The sequence below is a fragment of the Bombina bombina genome, chromosome 8 (assembly GCF_027579735.1).
Source record: "Bombina bombina isolate aBomBom1 chromosome 8, aBomBom1.pri, whole genome shotgun sequence".
Lineage (NCBI taxonomy): Eukaryota > Metazoa > Chordata > Amphibia > Anura > Bombinatoridae > Bombina > Bombina bombina.
Window position 1 is genome coordinate 322,121,188 of NC_069506.1, and position 20,666 is coordinate 322,141,853.

Below are 20,666 nucleotides of genomic sequence, written 5' to 3' on the forward strand. Positions count from 1 at the left end.
ATAATGCAAGGGTACCAATACTTTATAATGCAAAGGTGCCACTACTTTATAATACAAGGGTACCAATACTTTATAATACAAGGGTACCAATAATTTATAATGCAAGGGTACCAATACTTTATAATGCAAGGGTACCAATACTTTATAATACAAGGGTACTAATACTTTATAATACAAGGGTACCAATACTTTATAATGCAAGGGTACCAATACTTTATAATACAAGGGTACTAATACTTTATAATGCAAGGGTACCAATACTTTATAATACAAGGGTACCAATACTTTATAATGCAAGGGTACCAATAATTTATAATACAAGGGTACCAATACTTTATAATGCAAGAGTACCAATACTTTATAATACAAGGATACCAATACTTTATAATACAAGGGTACCAATACTTTTTAATGCAAGGATACCAATACTTTATAATACAATGGTACCAATACTTTATAATCAAGGGTACCAATACTTTATAATTCAAGGGTACCAATACTTTATAATACAAGGGTACCGATACTTACTTTATAATGCAAGGGTACAAATACTTTATAATGCAAGGGTACAACTTCTTTATAATACAAGGGCACCAATGCTTTATAATGGAAGGGTACCAATAATTTATAATGCAAGGGGGGTACCAATAATTTATAATGCAAGGGTACCAATAATTTATAATGCAAGGGTACCACTACTTTATATTACAAGGGTACTAATACTTTATAATGCAAGGGTACCAATAATTTATAATGCAAGGGTACAAAAACTTTATATTACAAGGGTACTAATACTTTATAATGCAAGGGTATCAATACTTTATAATGCAAGGGTACAACTTCTTTATAATACAAGGGTACCGATAATTTATAATGCAAGGGTACCAATACTTTATAATGCAAGGGTACCAAAACTTTATATTACAATGGTACCAATACTTTATAATGCAAGGGTGCCACTACTTTATAATACAAGGGTACCAATACTTTATAATGCAAGGGTACCAATACTTTATAATGCAAAGGTGCCACTACTTTATAATACAAGGGTACCAATACTTTATAATACAAGGGTACCAATAATTTAAAATGCAAGGGTACCAATACTTTATAATGCAAGGGTACCAATACTTTATAATACAAAGGTACCAATACTTTATAATGCAATGGTAACAATACTTTATAATGCAAGGGTACTAATACTTTATAATGCAAGGGTACCAATACTTTATAATGCAAGGATACCAATACTTTATAATGCAAGGGTACAACTTCTTTATAATACAAGGGTACCAATACTTTATAATGGAAGGGTACCAATAATGTATAATGCAAGGGTACCAATAATTTATAATGCAAGGGTACCACTACTTTATATTACAAGGGTACTAATACTTTATAATGCAAGGGTACCAATAATTTATAATGCAATGGTACAAAAACTTTATATTACAAGGGTACTAATACTTTATAATGCAAGGGTACCAATACTTTATAATGCAAGGGTACAACTTCTTTATAATACAAGGGTACCGATAATTTATAATGCAAGGGTACCAATACTTTATAATGCAAGGGTACCAAAACTTTATATTACAAGGGTACCAATACTTTATAATGCAAGTGTGCCACTACTTTATAATACAAGGGTACCAATACTTTATAATGCAAGGGTACCAATACTTTATAATGCAAGGGTGCGACTACTTTATAATACAAGGGTACCAATACTTTATAATGCAAGGGTACCAATAATTTATAATGCAAGGGTACCAATACTTTATAATGCAAGGGTACCAATACTTTATAATACAAGGGTACTAATACTTTATAATGCAAGGGTACCAATACTTTATAATACAAGGGTACCAATACTTTATAATGCAAGGGTACCAATAATTTATAATACAAGGGTACCAATACTTTATAATGCAAGGGTACCAATACTTTATAATACAAGGATACCAATACTTTATGATACAAGGGTACCAATACTTTTTAATGCAAGGATACCAATACTTTATAATACAATGGTACCAATACTTTATAATGCAAGGGTACCAATACTTTATAATTCAAGGGTACCAATACTTTATAATACAAGGGTACCGATACTTACTTTATAATGCAAGGGTACAAATACTTTATAATGCAAGGGTACAACTTCTTTATAAAACAAGGGTACCAATGCTTTATAATACAAGAGTACCAATACTTTATAATGCAAGGGTACCAATACTTTATAATACAAGGGTACCAATACTTTATAATGCAAGGGTACCAATGGTTTATAATACAAGGATACCAATACTTTATAATACAAGGGTACCAATACTTTATATAATGCAAGGGTGCCACTACTTTATAATACAAGGGTACCAATACTTTATAATGCAAGGGTACCAATACTTTATAATGCAAGGGTGCCACTACTTTATAATACAAGGGTACCAATACTTTATAATACAAGGGTACCAATAATTTAAAATGCAAGGGTACCAATACTTTATAATGCAAGGGTACCAATACTTTATAATACAAGGGTACTAATACTTTATAATGCAAGGGTACCAATACTTTATAATGCAAGGGTGCCACTACTTTATAATACAAGGGTACCAATACTTTATAATACAAGGGTACCAATAATTTATAATGCAAGGATACCAATACTTTATAATGCAAGGGTACCAATACTTTATAATACAAGGGTACCAATACTTTATAATGCAAGGGTACCAATAATTTATAATACAATGGTACCAATACTTTATAATGCAAGGGTACCAATACTTTATAATACAAGGATACCAATACTTTATAATACAAGGGTACCAATACTTTTTAATGCAAGGATACCAATACTTTATAATACAATGGTACCAATACTTTATAATCAAGGGTACCAATACTTTATAATTCAAGGGTACCAATACTTTATAATACAAGGGTACCGATACTTACTTTATAATGCAAGGGTACAAATACTTTATAATGCAAGGGTACAACTTCTTTATAATACAAGGGTACCAATGCTTTATAATGGAAGGGTACCAATAATTTATAATGCAAGGGTACCAATAATTTATAATGCAAGGGTACCACTACTTTATATTACAAGGGTACTAATACTTTATAATGCAAGGGTACCAATAATTTATAATGCAAGGGTACAAAAACTTTATATTACAAGGGTACTAATACTTTATAATGCAAGGGTATCAATACTTTATAATGCAAGGGTACAACTTCTTTATAATACAAGGGTACCGATAATTTATAATGCAAGGGTACCAATACTTTATAATGCAAGGGTACCAAAACTTTATATTACAATGGTACAAATACTTTATAATGCAAGGGTGCCACTACTTTATAATACAAGGGTACCAATACTTTATAATGCAAGGGTACCAATACTTTATAATGCAAAGGTGCCACTACTTTATAATACAAGGGTACCAATACTTTATAATACAAGGGTACCAATAATTTATAATGCAAGGGTACCAATACTTTATAATGCAAGGGTACCAATACTTTATAATACAAGGGTACTAATACTTTATAATACAAGGGTACCAATACTTTATAATGCAAGGGTACCAATACTTTATAATGCAAGGGTACCAATACTTTATAATACAAGGGTACTAATACTTTATAATGCAAGGGTACCAATACTTTATAATACAAGGGTACCAATACTTTATAATGCAAGGGTACCAATAATTTATAATACAAGGGTACCAATACTGTATAATGCAAGAGTACCAATACTTTATAATACAAGGATACCAATACTTTATAATACAAGGGTACCAATACTTTTTAATGCAAGGATACCAATACTTTATAATACAATGGTACCAATACTTTATAATCAAGGGTACCAATACTTTATAATTCAAGGGTACCAATACTTTATAATACAAGGGTACCGATACTTACTTTATAATGCAAGGGTACAAATACTTTATAATGCAAGGGTACAACTTCTTTATAATACAAGGGCACCAATGCTTTATAATGGAAGGGTACCAATAATTTATAATGCAAGGGTACCAATAATTTATAATGCAAGGGTACCAATAATTTATAATGCAAGGGTACCACTACTTTATATTACAAGGGTACTAATACTTTATAATGCAAGGGTACCAATAATTTATAATGCAAGGGTACAAAAACTTTATATTACAAGGGTACTAATACTTTATAATGCAAGGGTATCAATACTTTATAATGCAAGGGTACCGATAATTTATAATGCAAGGGTACCAATACTTTATAATGCAAGGGTACCAAAACTTTATATTACAATGGTACCAATACTTTATAATGCAAGGGTGCCACTACTTTATAATACAAGGGTACCAATACTTTATAATGCAAGGGTACCAATACTTTATAATGCAAAGGTGCCACTACTTTATAATACAAGGGTACCAATACTTTATAATACAAGGGTACCAATAATTTATAATGCAAGGGTACCAATACTTTATAATACAAGGGTACCAATACTTTATAATACAAAGGTACCAATACTTTATAATGCAATGGTAACAATACTTTATAATGCAAGGGTACTAATACTTTATAATGCAAGGGTACCAATACTTTATAATGCAAGGATACCAATACTTTATAATGCAAGGGTACAACTTCTTTATAATACAAGGGTACCAATACTTTATAATGGAAGGGTACCAATAATGTATAATGCAAGGGTACCAATAATTTATAATGCAAGGGTACCACTGCTTTATATTACAAGGGTACTAATACTTTATAATGCAAGGGTACCAATAATTTATAATGCAATGGTACAAAAACTTTATATTACAAGGGTACTAATACTTTATAATGCAAGGGTACCAATACTTTATAATGCAAGGGTACAACTTCTTTATAATACAAGGGTACCGATAATTTATAATGCAAGGGTACCAATACTTTATAATGCAAGGGTACCAAAACTTTATATTACAAGGGTACCAATACTTTATAATGAAGTGTGCCACTACTTTATAATACAAGGGTACCAATACTTTATAATGCAAGGGTACCAATACTTTATAATGCAAGGGTGCCACTACTTTATAATACAAGGGTACCAATACTTTATAATGCAAGGGTACCAATAATTTATAATGCAAGGGTACCAATACTTTATAATGCAAGGGTACCAATACTTTATAATACAAGGGTACTAATACTTTATAATGCAAGGGTACCAATACTTTATAATACAAGGGTACCAATACTTTATAATGCAAGGGTACCAATAATTTATAATACAAGGGTACCAATACTTTATAATGCAAGGGTACCAATACTTTATAATACAAGGATACCAATACTTTATGATACAAGGGTACCAATACTTTTTAATGCAAGGATACCAATACTTTATAATACAATGGTACCAATACTTTATAATGCAAGGGTACCAATACTTTATAATTCAAGGGTACCAATACTTTATAATACAAGGGTACCGATACTTACTTTATAATGCAAGGGTACAAATACTTTATAATGCAAGGGTACAACTTCTTTATAAAACAAGGGTACCAATGCTTTATAATACAAGGGTACCAATACTTTATAATGCAAGGGTACCAATACTTTATAATACAAGGGTACCAATACTTTATAATGCAAGGGTACCAATGGTTTATAATACAAGGATACCAATACTTTATAATACAAGGGTACCAATACTTTATATAATGCAAGGGTGCCACTACTTTATAATACAAGGGTACCAATACTTTATAATGCAAGGGTACCAATACTTTATAATGCAAGGGTGCCACTACTTTATAATACAAGGGTACCAATACTTTATAATACAAGGGTACCAATACTTTATAATGCAAGGGTACCAATACTTTATAATGCAAGGGTACCAATACTTTATAATACAAGGGTACTAATACTTTATAATGCAAGGGTACCAATACTTTATAATGCAAGGGTGCCACTACCTTATAATACAAGGGTACCAATACTTTATAATACAAGGGTACCAATAATTTATAATGCAAGGGTACCAATACTTTATAATGCAAGGGTACCAATACTTTATAATACAAGGGTACCAATACTTTATAATGCAAGGGTACCAATAATTTATAATACAATGGTACCAATACTTTATAATGCAAGGGTACCAATACTTTATAATACAAGGATACCAATACTTTATAATACAAGGGTACCAATACTTTTTAATGCAAGGATACCAATACTTTATAATACAATGGTACCAATACTTTATAATCAAGGGTACCAATACTTTATAATTCAAGGGTACCAATACTTTATAATACAAGGGTACCGATACTTACTTTATAATGCAAGGGTACAAATACTTTATAATGCAAGGGTACAACTTCTTTATAATACAAGGGTACCAATGCTTTATAATGGAAGGGTACCAATAATTTATAATGCAAGGGTACCAATAATTTATAATGCAAGGGTACCAATAATTTATAATGCAAGGGTACCACTACTTTATATTACAAGGGTACTAATACTTTATAATGCAAGGGTACCAATAATTTATAATGCAAGGGTACAAAAACTTTATATTACAAGGGTACTAATACTTTATAATGCAAGGGTATCAATACTTTATAATGCAAGGGTACAACTTCTTTATAATACAAGGGTACCGATAATTTATAATGCAAGGGTACCAATACTTTATAATGCAAGGGTACCAAAACTTTATATTACAATGGTACAAATACTTTATAATGCAAGGGTGCCACTACTTTATAATACAAGGGAACCAATACTTTATAATGCAAGGGTACCAATACTTTATAATGCAAAGGTGCCACTACTTTATAATACAAGGGTACCAATACTTTATAATACAAGGGTACCAATAATTTATAATGCAAGGGTACCAATACTTTATAATGCAAGGGTACCAATACTTTATAATACAAGGGTACTAATACTTTATAATACAAGGGTACCAATACTTTATAATACAAGGGTACCAATACTTTATAATGCAAGGGTACCAATATAATACAATGGTACCAATACTTTATAATCAAGGGTACCAATACTTTATAATTCAAGGGTACCAATACTTTATAATACAAGGGTACCGATACTTACTTTATAATGCAAGGGTACAAATACTTTATAATGCAAGGGTACAACTTCTTTATAATACAAGGGCACCAATACTTTATAATGGAAGGGTACCAATAATTTATAATGCAAGGGTACAAATAATTTATAATGCAAGGGTACCAATAATTTATAATGCAAGGGTACCACTACTTTATATTACAAGGGTACTAATACTTTATAATGCAAGGGTACCAATAATTTATAATGCAAGGGTACAAAAACTTTATATTACAAGGGTACTAATACTTTATAATGCAAGGGTACTAATACTTTATAATGCAAGGGTACCAATAATTTATAATGCAAGGGTACCAATAATTTATAATGCAAGGGTACCAATAATTTATAATGCAAGGGTACCACTACTTTATATTACAAAGGTACTAATACTTTATAATGCAAGGGTACCAATAATTTATAATGCAAGGGTACAAAAACTTTATATTACAAGGGTACCAATAATTTATAATACAAGGGTACCAATACTTTATAATGCAAGAGTACCAATACTTTATAATACAAGGATACCAATACTTTATAATACAAGGGTACCAATACTTTTTAATGCAAGGATACCAATACTTTATAATACAATGGTACCAATACTTTATAATCAAGGGTACCAATACTTTATAATTCAAGGGTACCAATACTTTATAATACAAGGGTACCGATACTTACTTTATAATGCAAGGGTACAAATACTTTAAAATGCAAGGGTACAACTTCTTTATAATACAAGGGCACCAATGCTTTATAATGGAAGGGTACCAATAATTTATAATGCAAGGGTACCAATAATTTATAATGCAAGGGTACCACTACTTTATATTACAAGGGTACTAATACTTTATAATGCAAGGGTACCAATAATTTATAATGCAAGGGTACAAAAACTTTATATTACAAGGGTACTAATACTTTATAATGCAAGGGTATCAATACTTTATAATGCAAGGGTACAACTTCTTTATAATACAAGGGTACCGATAATTTATAATGCAAGGGTACCAATAATTTATAATGCAAGGGTACCAATAATTTATAATGCAAGGGTACCACTACTTTATATTACAAAGGTACTAATACTTTATAATGCAAGGGTACCAATAATTTATAATGCAAGGGTACAAAAACTTTATATTACAAGGGTACCAATAATTTATAATACAAGGGTACCAATACTTTTTAATGCAAGGATACCAATACTTTATAATACAATGGTACCAATACTTTATAATCAAGGGTACCAATACTTTATAATTCAAGGGTACCAATACTTTATAATACAAGGGTACCGATACTTACTTTATAATGCAAGGGTACAAATACTTTATAATGCAAGGGTACAACTTCTTTATAATACAAGGGCACCAATGCTTTATAATGGAAGGGTACCAATAATTTATAATGCAAGGGTACCAATAATTTATAATGCAAGGGTACCACTACTTTATATTACAAGGGTACTAATACTTTATAATGCAAGGGTACCAATAATTTATAATGCAAGGGTACAAAAAATTTATATTACAAGGGTACTAATACTTTATAATGCAAGGGTATCAATACTTTATAATGCAAGGGTACAACTTCTTTATAATACAAGGGTACCGATAATTTATAATGCAAGGGTACCAATACTTTATAATGCAAGGGTACCAAAACTTTATATTACAATGGTACCAATACTTTATAATGCAAGGGTGCCACTACTTTATAATACAAGGGTACCAATACTTTATAATGCAAGGGTACCAATACTTTATAATGCAAAGGTGCCACTACTTTATAATACAAGGGTACCAATACTTTATAATACAAGGGTACCAATAATTTATAATGCAAGGGTACCAATACTTTATAATGCAAGGGTACCAATACTTTATAATACAAGGGTACTAATACTTTATAATACAAGGGTACCAATACTTTATAATACAAGGGTACCAATACTTTATAATGCAAGGGTACCAATACTTTATAATACAAGGGTACCAATACTTTATAATGCAAGGGTACCAATGGTTTATAATACAAGGATACCAATACTTTATAATACAAGGGTACCAATACTTTTTAATGCAAGGATATTAATACTTTATAATACAATGGTACCAATACTTTATAATGCAAGGGTAGCAATACTTTATAATGCAAGGGTACCAATACTTTTTAATACAAGGGTACCAATACTTTATAATGCAAGGGTACCAATACTTTATAATACAAGGGTAACAATACTTTATAATACAAGGGTACCAATACTTTCTAATGCAATGGTACAAATACTTTGAAATGCAAGGTTACCAATACTTTATAATACAAAGGTACCAATACTTTATAATGCAAGGGTACCAATACTTTACATTGCAAGGGTACCAATAATTTATAATACAAAGGTACCAATACTTTATAATGCAAGGATACCAATACTTTATAATACAAAGATACCAATACTTTATATCGCAATGGTAACAATACTTTATAATGCAAAGGTACTAATACTTTATAATGCAAGGATACAAATACTTTATAATGCAAGGCTACCAATACTTTATAATGCAAGGGTACCAATACTTTATAATTCAAGGGTACCAATACTTTATAATACAAGGGTACCGATACTTCCTTTATAATGCAAGGGTACAAATACTTTATAATGCAAGGGTACAACTTCTTTATAATACAAGGGTACCAATGCTTTATAATGGAAGGGTACCAATAATTTATAATGCAAGGGTACCAATAATTTATAATGCAAGGGTACCAATAATTTATAATGCAAGGGTACCACTACTTTATATTACAAGGGTACTAATACTTTATAATGCAAGGGTACCAATAATTTATAATGCAAGGGTACAAAAACTTTATATTACAAGGGTACTAATACTTTATAATGCAAGGGTATCAATACTTTATAATGCAAGGGTACAACTTCTTTATAATACAAGGGTACCGATAATTTATAATGCAAGGGTACCAATACTTTATAATGCAAGGGTACCAAAACTTTATATTACAATGGTACCAATACTTTATAATGCAAGGGTGCCACTACTTTATATTACAAGGGTACTAATACTTTATAATGCAAGGGTACCAATAATTTATAATGCAAGGGTACAAAAACTTTATATTACAAGGGTACTAATACTTTATAATGCAAGGGTATCAATACTTTATAATGCAAGGGTACAACTTCTTTATAATACAAGGGTACAACTTCTTTATAATACAAGGGTACCGATAATTTATAATGCAAGGGTACCAATACTTTATAATGCAAGGGTACCAAAACTTTATATTACAATGGTACCAATACTTTATAATGCAAGGGTGCCACTACTTTATAATACAAGGGTACCAATACTTTATAATGCAAGGGTACCAATACTTTATAATGCAAAGGTGCCACTACTTTATAATACAAGGGTACCAATACTTTATAATACAAGGGTACCAATAATTTATAATGCAAGGGTACCAATACTTTATAATGCAAGGGTACCAATACTTTATAATACAAGGGTACTAATACTTTATAATACAAGGGTACCAATACTTTATAATACAAGGGTACCAATACTTTAAAATGCAAGGGTACCAATACTTTATAATACAAGGGTACCAATACTTTATAATGCAAGGGTACCAATGGTTTATAATACAAGGATACCAATACTTTATAATACAAGGGTACCAATACTTTTTAATGCAAGGATATTAATACTTTATAATACAATGGTACCAATACTTTATAATGCAAGGGTACCAATACTTTATAATGCAAGGGTACCAATACTTTTTAATACAAGGGTACCAATACTTTATAATGCAAGGGTACCGATACTTTATAATACAAGGGTAACAATACTTTATAATACAAGGGTACCAATACTTTCTAATGCAATGGTACAAATACTTTGAAATGCAAGGGTACCAATACTTTATAATACAAAGGTACCAATACTTTATAATGCAAGGGTACCAATACTTTACAATGCAAGGGTACCAATAATTTACAATGCAAGGGTACCAATAATTTATAATGCAAGGGTACCACTACTTTATATTACAAGGGTACTAATACTTTATAATGCAAGGGTACCAATAATTTATAATGCAAGGGTACAAAAACTTTATATTACAAGGGTACTAATACTTTATAATGCAAGGGTATCAATACTTTATAATGCAAGGGTACAACTTCTTTATAATACAAGGGTACCGATAATTTATAATGCAAGGGTACCAATACTTTATAATGCAAGGGTACCAAAACTTTATATTACAATGGTACCAATACTTTATAATGCAAGGGTGCCACTACTTTATAATACAAGTGTACCAATACTTTATAATGCAAGGGTACCAATACTTTATAATGCAAAGGTGCCACTACTTTATAATACAAGGGTACCAATACTTTATAATACAAGGGTACCAATAATTTATAATGCAAGGGTACCAATACTTTATAATGCAAGGGTACCAATACTTTATAATACAAGGGTACCAATACTTTATAATGCAAGGGTACCAATAATTTATAATACAAGGGTACCAATACTTTATAATGCAAGGGTACCAATACTTTATAATACAAGGATACCAATTCTTTATGATACAAGGGTACCAATACTTTTTAATGCAAGGATACCAATACTTTATAATACAATGGTACCAATACTTTATAATGCAAGGGTACCAATACTTTATAATTCAAGGGTACCAATACTTTATAATACAAGGGTACCGATACTTACTTTATAATGCAAGGGTACAAATACTTTATAATGCAAGGGTACAACTTCTTTATAAAACAAGGGTACCAATGCTTTATAATACAAGGGTACCAATACTTTATAATGCAAGGGTACCAATACTTTATAATACAAGGGTACCAATACTTTATAATGCAAGGGTACCAATGGTTTATAATACAAGGATACCAATACTTTATAATACAAGGGTACCAATACTTTATATAATGCAAGGGTGCCACTACTTTATAATACAAGGGTACCAATACTTTATAATGCAAGGGTACCAATACTTTATAATGCAAGGGTGCCACTACTTTATAATACAAGGGTACCAATACTTTATAATACAAGGGTACCAATAATTTATAATGCAAGGGTACCAATACTTTATAATGCAAGGGTACCAATACTTTATAATACAAGGGTACTAATACTTTATAATGCAAGGGTACCAATACTTTATAATGCAAGGGTGCCACTACTTTATAATACAAGGGTACCAATACTTTATAATACAAGGGTACCAATAATTTATAATGCAAGGGTACCAATACTTTATAATGCAAGTGTACCAATACTTTATAATACAAGGGTACCAATACTTTATAATGCAAGGGTACCAATAATTTATAATACAATGGTACCAATACTTTATAATGCAAGGGTACCAATACTTTATAATACAAGGATACCAATACTTTATAATACAAGGGTACCAATACTTTTTAATGCAAGGATACCAATACTTTATAATACAATGGTACCAATACTTTATAATCAAGGGTACCAATACTTTATAATTCAAGGGTACCAATACTTTATAATACAAGGGTACCGATACTTACTTTATAATGCAAGGGTACAAATACTTTATAATGCAAGGGTACAACTTCTTTATAATACAAGGGTACCAATGCTTTATAATGGAAGGGTACCAATAATTTATAATGCAAGGGTACCAATAATTTATAATGCAAGGGTACCAATAATTTATAATGCAAGGGTACCACTACTTTATATTACAAGGGTACTAATACTTTATAATGCAAGGGTACCAATAATTTATAATGCAAGGGTACAAAAACTTTATATTACAAGGGTACTAATACTTTATAATGCAAGGGTATCAATACTTTATAATGCAAGGGTACAACTTCTTTATAATACAAGGGTACCGATAATTTATAATGCAAGGGTACCAATACTTTATAATGCAAGGGTACCAAAACTTTATATTACAATGGTACAAATACTTTATAATGCAAGGGTGCCACTACTTTATAATACAAGGGTACCAATACTTTATAATGCAAGGGTACCAATACTTTATAATGCAAAGGTGCCACTACTTTATAATGCAAGGGTACAACTTCTTTATAAAACAAGGGTACCAATGCTTTATAATACAAGGGTACCAATACTTTATAATGCAAGGGTACCAATACTTTATAATACAAGGGTACCAATACTTTATAATGCAAGGGTACCAATGGTTTATAATACAAGGATACCAATACTTTATAATACAAGGGTACCAATACTTTATATAATGCAAGGGTGCCACTACTTTATAATACAAGGGTACCAATACTTTATAATGCAAGGGTACCAATACTTTATAATGCAAGGGTGCCACTACTTTATAATACAAGGGTACCAATGCTTTATAATACAAGGGTACCAATAATTTATAATGCAAGGGTACCAATACTTTATAATGCAAGGGTACCAATACTTTATAATACAAGGGTACTAATACTTTATAATGCAAGGGTACCAATACTTTATAATGCAAGGGTGCCACTACTTTATAATACAAGGGTACCAATACTTTATAATACAAGGGTACCAATAATTTATAATGCAAGGGTACCAATACTTTATAATGCAAGTGTACCAATACTTTATAATACAAGGGTACCAATACTTTATAATGCAAGGGTACCAATAATTTATAATACAATGGTACCAATACTTTATAATGCAAGGGTACCAATACTTTATAATACAAGGATACCAATACTTTATAATACAAGGGTACCAATACTTTTTAATGCAAGGATACCAATACTTTATAATACAATGGTACCAATACTTTATAATCAAGGGTACCAATACTTTATAATTCAAGGGTACCAATACTTTATAATACAAGGGTACCGATACTTACTTTATAATGCAAGGGTACAAATACTTTATAATGCAAGGGTACAACTTCTTTATAATACAAGGGTACCAATGCTTTATAATGGAAGGGTACCAATAATTTATAATGCAAGGGTACCAATAATTTATAATGCAAGGGTACCAATAATTTATAATGCAAGGGTACCACTACTTTATATTACAAGGGTACTAATACTTTATAATGCAAGGGTACCAATAATTTATAATGCAAGGGTACAAAAACTTTATATTACAAGGGTACTAATACTTTATAATGCAAGGGTATCAATACTTTATAATGCAAGGGTACAACTTCTTTATAATACAAGGGTACCGATAATTTATAATGCAAGGGTACCAATACTTTATAATGCAAGGGTACCAAAACTTTATATTACAATGGTACAAATACTTTATAATGCAAGGGTGCCACTACTTTATAATACAAGGGTACCAATACTTTATAATGCAAGGGTACCAATACTTTATAATGCAAAGGTGCCACTACTTTATAATACAAGGGTACCAATACTTTATAATACAAGGGTACCAATAATTTATAATGCAAGGGTACCAATACTTTATAATGCAAGGGTACCAATACTTTATAATACAAGGGTAATAATACTTTATAATACAAGGGTACAAATACTTTATAATGCAAGGGTACCAATACTTTATAATGCAAGGGTACCAATACTTTATAATACAAGGGTACTAATACTTTATAATGCAAGGGTACCAATACTTTATAATACAAGGGTACCAATACTTTATAATGCAAGGGTACCAATAATTTATAATACAAGGGTACCAATACTTTATAATGCAAGAGTACCAATACTTTATAATACAAGGATACCAATACTTTATAATACAAGGGTACCAATACTTTTTAATGCAAGGATACCAATACTTTATAATACAATGGTACCAATACTTTATAATCAAGGGTACCAATACTTTATAATTCAAGGGTACCAATACTTTATAATACAAGGGTACCGATACTTACTTTATAATGCAAGGGTACAAATACTTTATAATGCAAGGGTACAACTTCTTTATAATACAAGGGTACCAATGCTTTATAATGGAAGGGTACCAATAATTTATAATGCAAGGGTACCAATAATTTATAATGCAAGGGTACCAATAATTTATAATGTGAGGGTACCACTACTTTATATTACAAGGGTACTAATACTTTATAATGCAAGGGTACCAATAATTTATAATGCAAGGGTACAAAAACTTTATATTACAAGGGTACTAATACTTTATAATGCAAGGGTATCAATACTTTATAATGCAAGGGTACAACTTCTTTATAATACAAGGGTACCGATAATTTATAATGCAAGGGTACCAATACTTTATAATGCAAGGGTACCAAAACTTTATATTACAATGGTACAAATACTTTATAATGCAAGGGTGCCACTACTTTATAATACAAGGGTACCAATACTTTATAATGCAAGGGTACCAATACTTTATAATGCAAAGGTGCCACTACTTTATAATACAAGGGTACCAATACTTTATAATACAAGGGTACCAATAATTTATAATGCAAGGGTACCAATACTTTATAATGCAAGGGTACCAATACTTTATAATACAAGGGTACTAATACTTTATAATACAAGGGTACCAATACTTTATAATACAAGGGTACCAATACTTTATAATGCAAGGGTACCAATACTTTATAATACAAGGGTACTAATACTTTATAATGCAAGGGTACCAATACTTTATAATACAAGGGTACCAATACTTTATAATGCAAGGGTACCAATAATTTATAATACAAGGGTACCAATACTTTATAATGCAAGAGTACCAATACTTTATAATACAAGGATACCAATACTTTATAATACAAGGGTACCAATACTTTATAATGCAAAGGTGCCACTACTTTATAATACAAGGGTACCAATACTTTATAATACAAGGGTACCAATAATTTATAATGCAAGGGTACCAATACTTTATAATGCAAGGGTACCAATACTTTATAATACAAGGGTACTAATACTTTATAATACAAGGGTACCAATACTTTATAATACAAGGGTACCAATACTTTATAATGCAAGGGTACCAATAATTTATAATACAAGGGTACCAATACTTTATAATGCAAGAGTACCAATACTTTATAATACAAGGATACCAATACTTTATAATACAAGGGTACCAATACTTTTTAATGCAAGGATACCAATACTTTATAATACAATGGTACCAATACTTTATAATCAAGGGTACCAATACTTTATAATTCAAGGGTACCAATACTTTATAATACAAGGGTACCGATACTTACTTTATAATGCAAGGGTACAAATACTTTATAATGCAAGGGTACAACTTCTTTATAATACAAGGGCACCAATACTTTATAATGGAAAGGTACCAATAATTTATAATGCAAGGGTACCAATAATTTATAATGCAAGGGTACCAATAATTTATAATGCAAGGGTACCACTACTTTATATTACAAGGGTACTAATACTTTATAATGCAAGGGTACCAATAATTTATAATGCAAGGGTACAAAAACTTTATATTACAAGGGTACCAATAATTTATAATACAAGGGTACCAATACTTTATAATGCAAGAGTACCAATACTTTATAATACAAGGATACCAATACTTTATAATACAAGGGTTCCAATACTTTTTAATGCAAGGATACCAATACTTTATAATACAATGGTACCAATACTTTATAATCAAGGGTACCAATACTTTATAATTCAAGGGTACCAATACTTTATAATACAAGGGTACCGATACTTACTTTATAATGCAAGGGTACAAATACTTTATAATGCAAGGGTACAACTTCTTTATAATACAAGGGCACCAATGCTTTATAATGGAAGGGTACCAATAATTTATAATGCAAGGGTACCAATAATTTATAATGCAAGGGTACCACTACTTTATATTACAAGGGTACTAATACTTTATAATGCAAGGGTACCAATAATTTATAATGCAAGGGTACAAAAACTTTATATTACAAGGGTACTAATACTTTATAATGCAAGGGTATCAATACTTTATAATGCAAGGGTACAACTTCTTTATAATACAAGGGTACCGATAATTTATAATGCAAGGGTACCAATACTTTATAATGCAAGGGTACCAAAACTTTATATTACAATGGTACCAATACTTTATAATGCAAGGGTGCCACTACTTTATAATACAAGGGTACCAATACTTTATAATGCAAGGGTACCAATACTTTATAATGCAAAGGTGCCACTACTTTATAATATAAGGGTACCAATACTTTATAATACAAGGGTACCAATAATTTATAATGCAAGGGTACCAATACTTTATAATGCAAGGGTACCAATACTTTATAATACAAGGGTACTAATACTTTATAATACAAGGGTACCAATACTTTATAATACAAGGGTACCAATACTTTATAATGCAAGGGTACCAATACTTTATAATACAAGGGTACCAATACTTTATAATGCAAGGGTACCAATGGTTTATAATACAAGGATACCAATACTTTATAATACAAGGGTACCAATACTTTTTAATGCAAGGATATTAATACTTTATAATACAATGGTACCAATACTTTATAATGCAAGGGTAGCAATACTTTATAATGCAAGTGTACCAATACTTTTTAATACAAGGGTACCAATACTTTATAATGCAAGGGTACCAATACTTTATAATACAAGGGTAACAATACTTTATAATACAAGGGTACCAATACTTTCTAATGCAATGGTACAAATACTTTGAAATGCAAGGGTACCAATACTTTATAATACAAAGGTACCAATACTTTATAATGCAAGGGTACCAATACTTTACAATGCAAGGGTACCAATAATTTATAATACAAAGGTACCAATACTTTATAATGCAAGGATACCAATACTTTATAATACAAAGATACCAATACTTTATATCGCAATGGTAACAATACTTTATAATGCAAAGGTACTAATACTTTATAATGCAAGGATACAAATACTTTATAATGCAAGGCTACCAATACTTTATAATGCAAGGGTACCAATACTTTATAATTCAAGGGTACCAATACTTTATAATACAAGGGTACCGATACTTACTTTATAATGCAAGGGTACAAATACTTTATAATGCAAGGGTACAACTTCTTTATAATACAAGGGTACCAATGCTTTATAATGGAAGGGTACCAATAATTTATAATGCAAGGGTACCAATAATTTATAATGCAAGGGTACCAATAATTTATAATGCAAGGGTACCACTACTTTATATTACAAGGGTACTAATACTTTATAATGCAAGGGTACCAATAATTTATAATGCAAGGGTACAAAAACTTTATATTACAAGGGTACTAATACTTTATAATGCAAGGGTATCAATACTTTATAATGCAAGGGTACAACTTCTTTATAATACAAGGGTACCGATAATTTATAATGCAAGGGTACCAATACTTTATAATGCAAGGGTACCAAAACTTTATATTACAATGGTACCAATACTTTATAATGCAAGGGTGCCACTACTTTATATTACAAGGGTACTAATACTTTATAATGCAAGGGTACCAATAATTTATAATGCAAGGGTACAAAAACTTTATATTACAAGGGTACTAATACTTTATAATGCAAGGGTATCAATACTTTATAATGCAAGGGTACAACTTCTTTATAATACAAGGGTACCGATAATTTATAATGCAAGGGTACCAATACTTTATAATGCAAGGGTACCAAAACTTTATATTACAATGGTACCAATACTTTATAATGCAAGGGTGCCACTACTTTATAATACAAGGGTACCAATACTTTATAATGCAAGGGTACCAATACTTTATAATGCAAGGGTGCCACTACTTTATAATACAAGGGTACCAATACTTTATAATGCAAGGGTACCAATACTTTATAATGCAAAGGTGCCACTACTTTATAATACAAGGGTACCAATACTTTATAATACAAGGGTACCAATAATTTATAATGCAAGGGTACCAATACTTTATAATGCAAGGGTACCAATACTTTATAATACAAGGGTACTAATACTTTATAATACAAGGGTACCAATACTTTATAATACAAGGGTACCAATACTTTATAATGCAAGGGTACCAATACTTTATAATACAAGGGTACCAATACTTTATAATGCAAGGGTACCAATGGTTTATAATACAAGGATACCAATACTTTATAATACAAGGGTACCAATACTTTTTAATGCAAGGATATTAATACTTTATAATACAATGGTACCAATACTTTATAATGCAAGGGTACCAATACTTTATAATGCAAGGGTACCAATACTTTTTAATACAAGGGTACCAATACTTTATAATGCAAGGGTACCAATACTTTATAATACAAGGGTAACAATACTTTATAATACAAGGGTACCAATACTTTCTAATGCAATGGTACAAATACTTTGAAATGCAAGGGTACCAATACTTTATAATACAAAGGTACCAATACTTTATAATGCAAGGGTACCAATACTTTACAATGCAAGGGTACCAATAATTTACAATGCAAGGGTACCAATAATTTATAATGCAAGGGTACCACTACTTTATATTACAAGGGTACTAATACTTTATAATGCAAGGGTACCAATAATTTATAATGCAAGGGTACAAAAACTTTATATTACAAGGGTACTAATACTTTATAATGCAAGGGTATCAATACTTTATAATGCAAGGGTACAACTTCTTTATAATACAAGGGTACCGATAATTTATAATGCAAGGGTACCAATACTTTATAATGCAAGGGTACCAAAACTTTATATTACAATGGTACCAATACTTTATAATGCAAGGGTGCCACTACTTTATAATACAAGTGTACCAATACTTTATAATGCAAGGGTACCAATACTTTATAATGCAAAGGTGCCACTACTTTATAATACAAGGGTACCAATACTTTATAATACAAGGGTACCAATAATTTATAATGCAAGGGTACCAATACTTTATAATGCAAGGGTACCAATACTTTATAATACAAGGGTACTAATACTTTATAATACAAGGGTACCAATACTTTATAATACAAGGGTACCAATACTTTATAATGCAAGGGTACCAATACTTTATAATACAAGGGTACCAATACTTTATAATGCAAGGGTACCAATGGTTTATAATACAAGGATACCAATACTTTATAATACAAGGGTACCAATACTTTTTAATGCAATGATATTAATACTTTATAATACAATGGTACCAATACTTTATAATGCAAGGGTACCAATACTTTATAATGCAAGGGTACCAATACTTTTTAATACAAGGGTACCAATACTTTATAATGCAAGGGTACCAATACTTTATAATACAAGGGTAACAATACTTTATAATACAAGGGTACCAATACTTTCTAATGCAATGGTACAAATACTTTGAAATGCAAGGGTACCAATACTTTATAATACAAAGGTACCAATACTTTATAATGCAAGGGTTCCAATACTTTACAATGCAAGGGT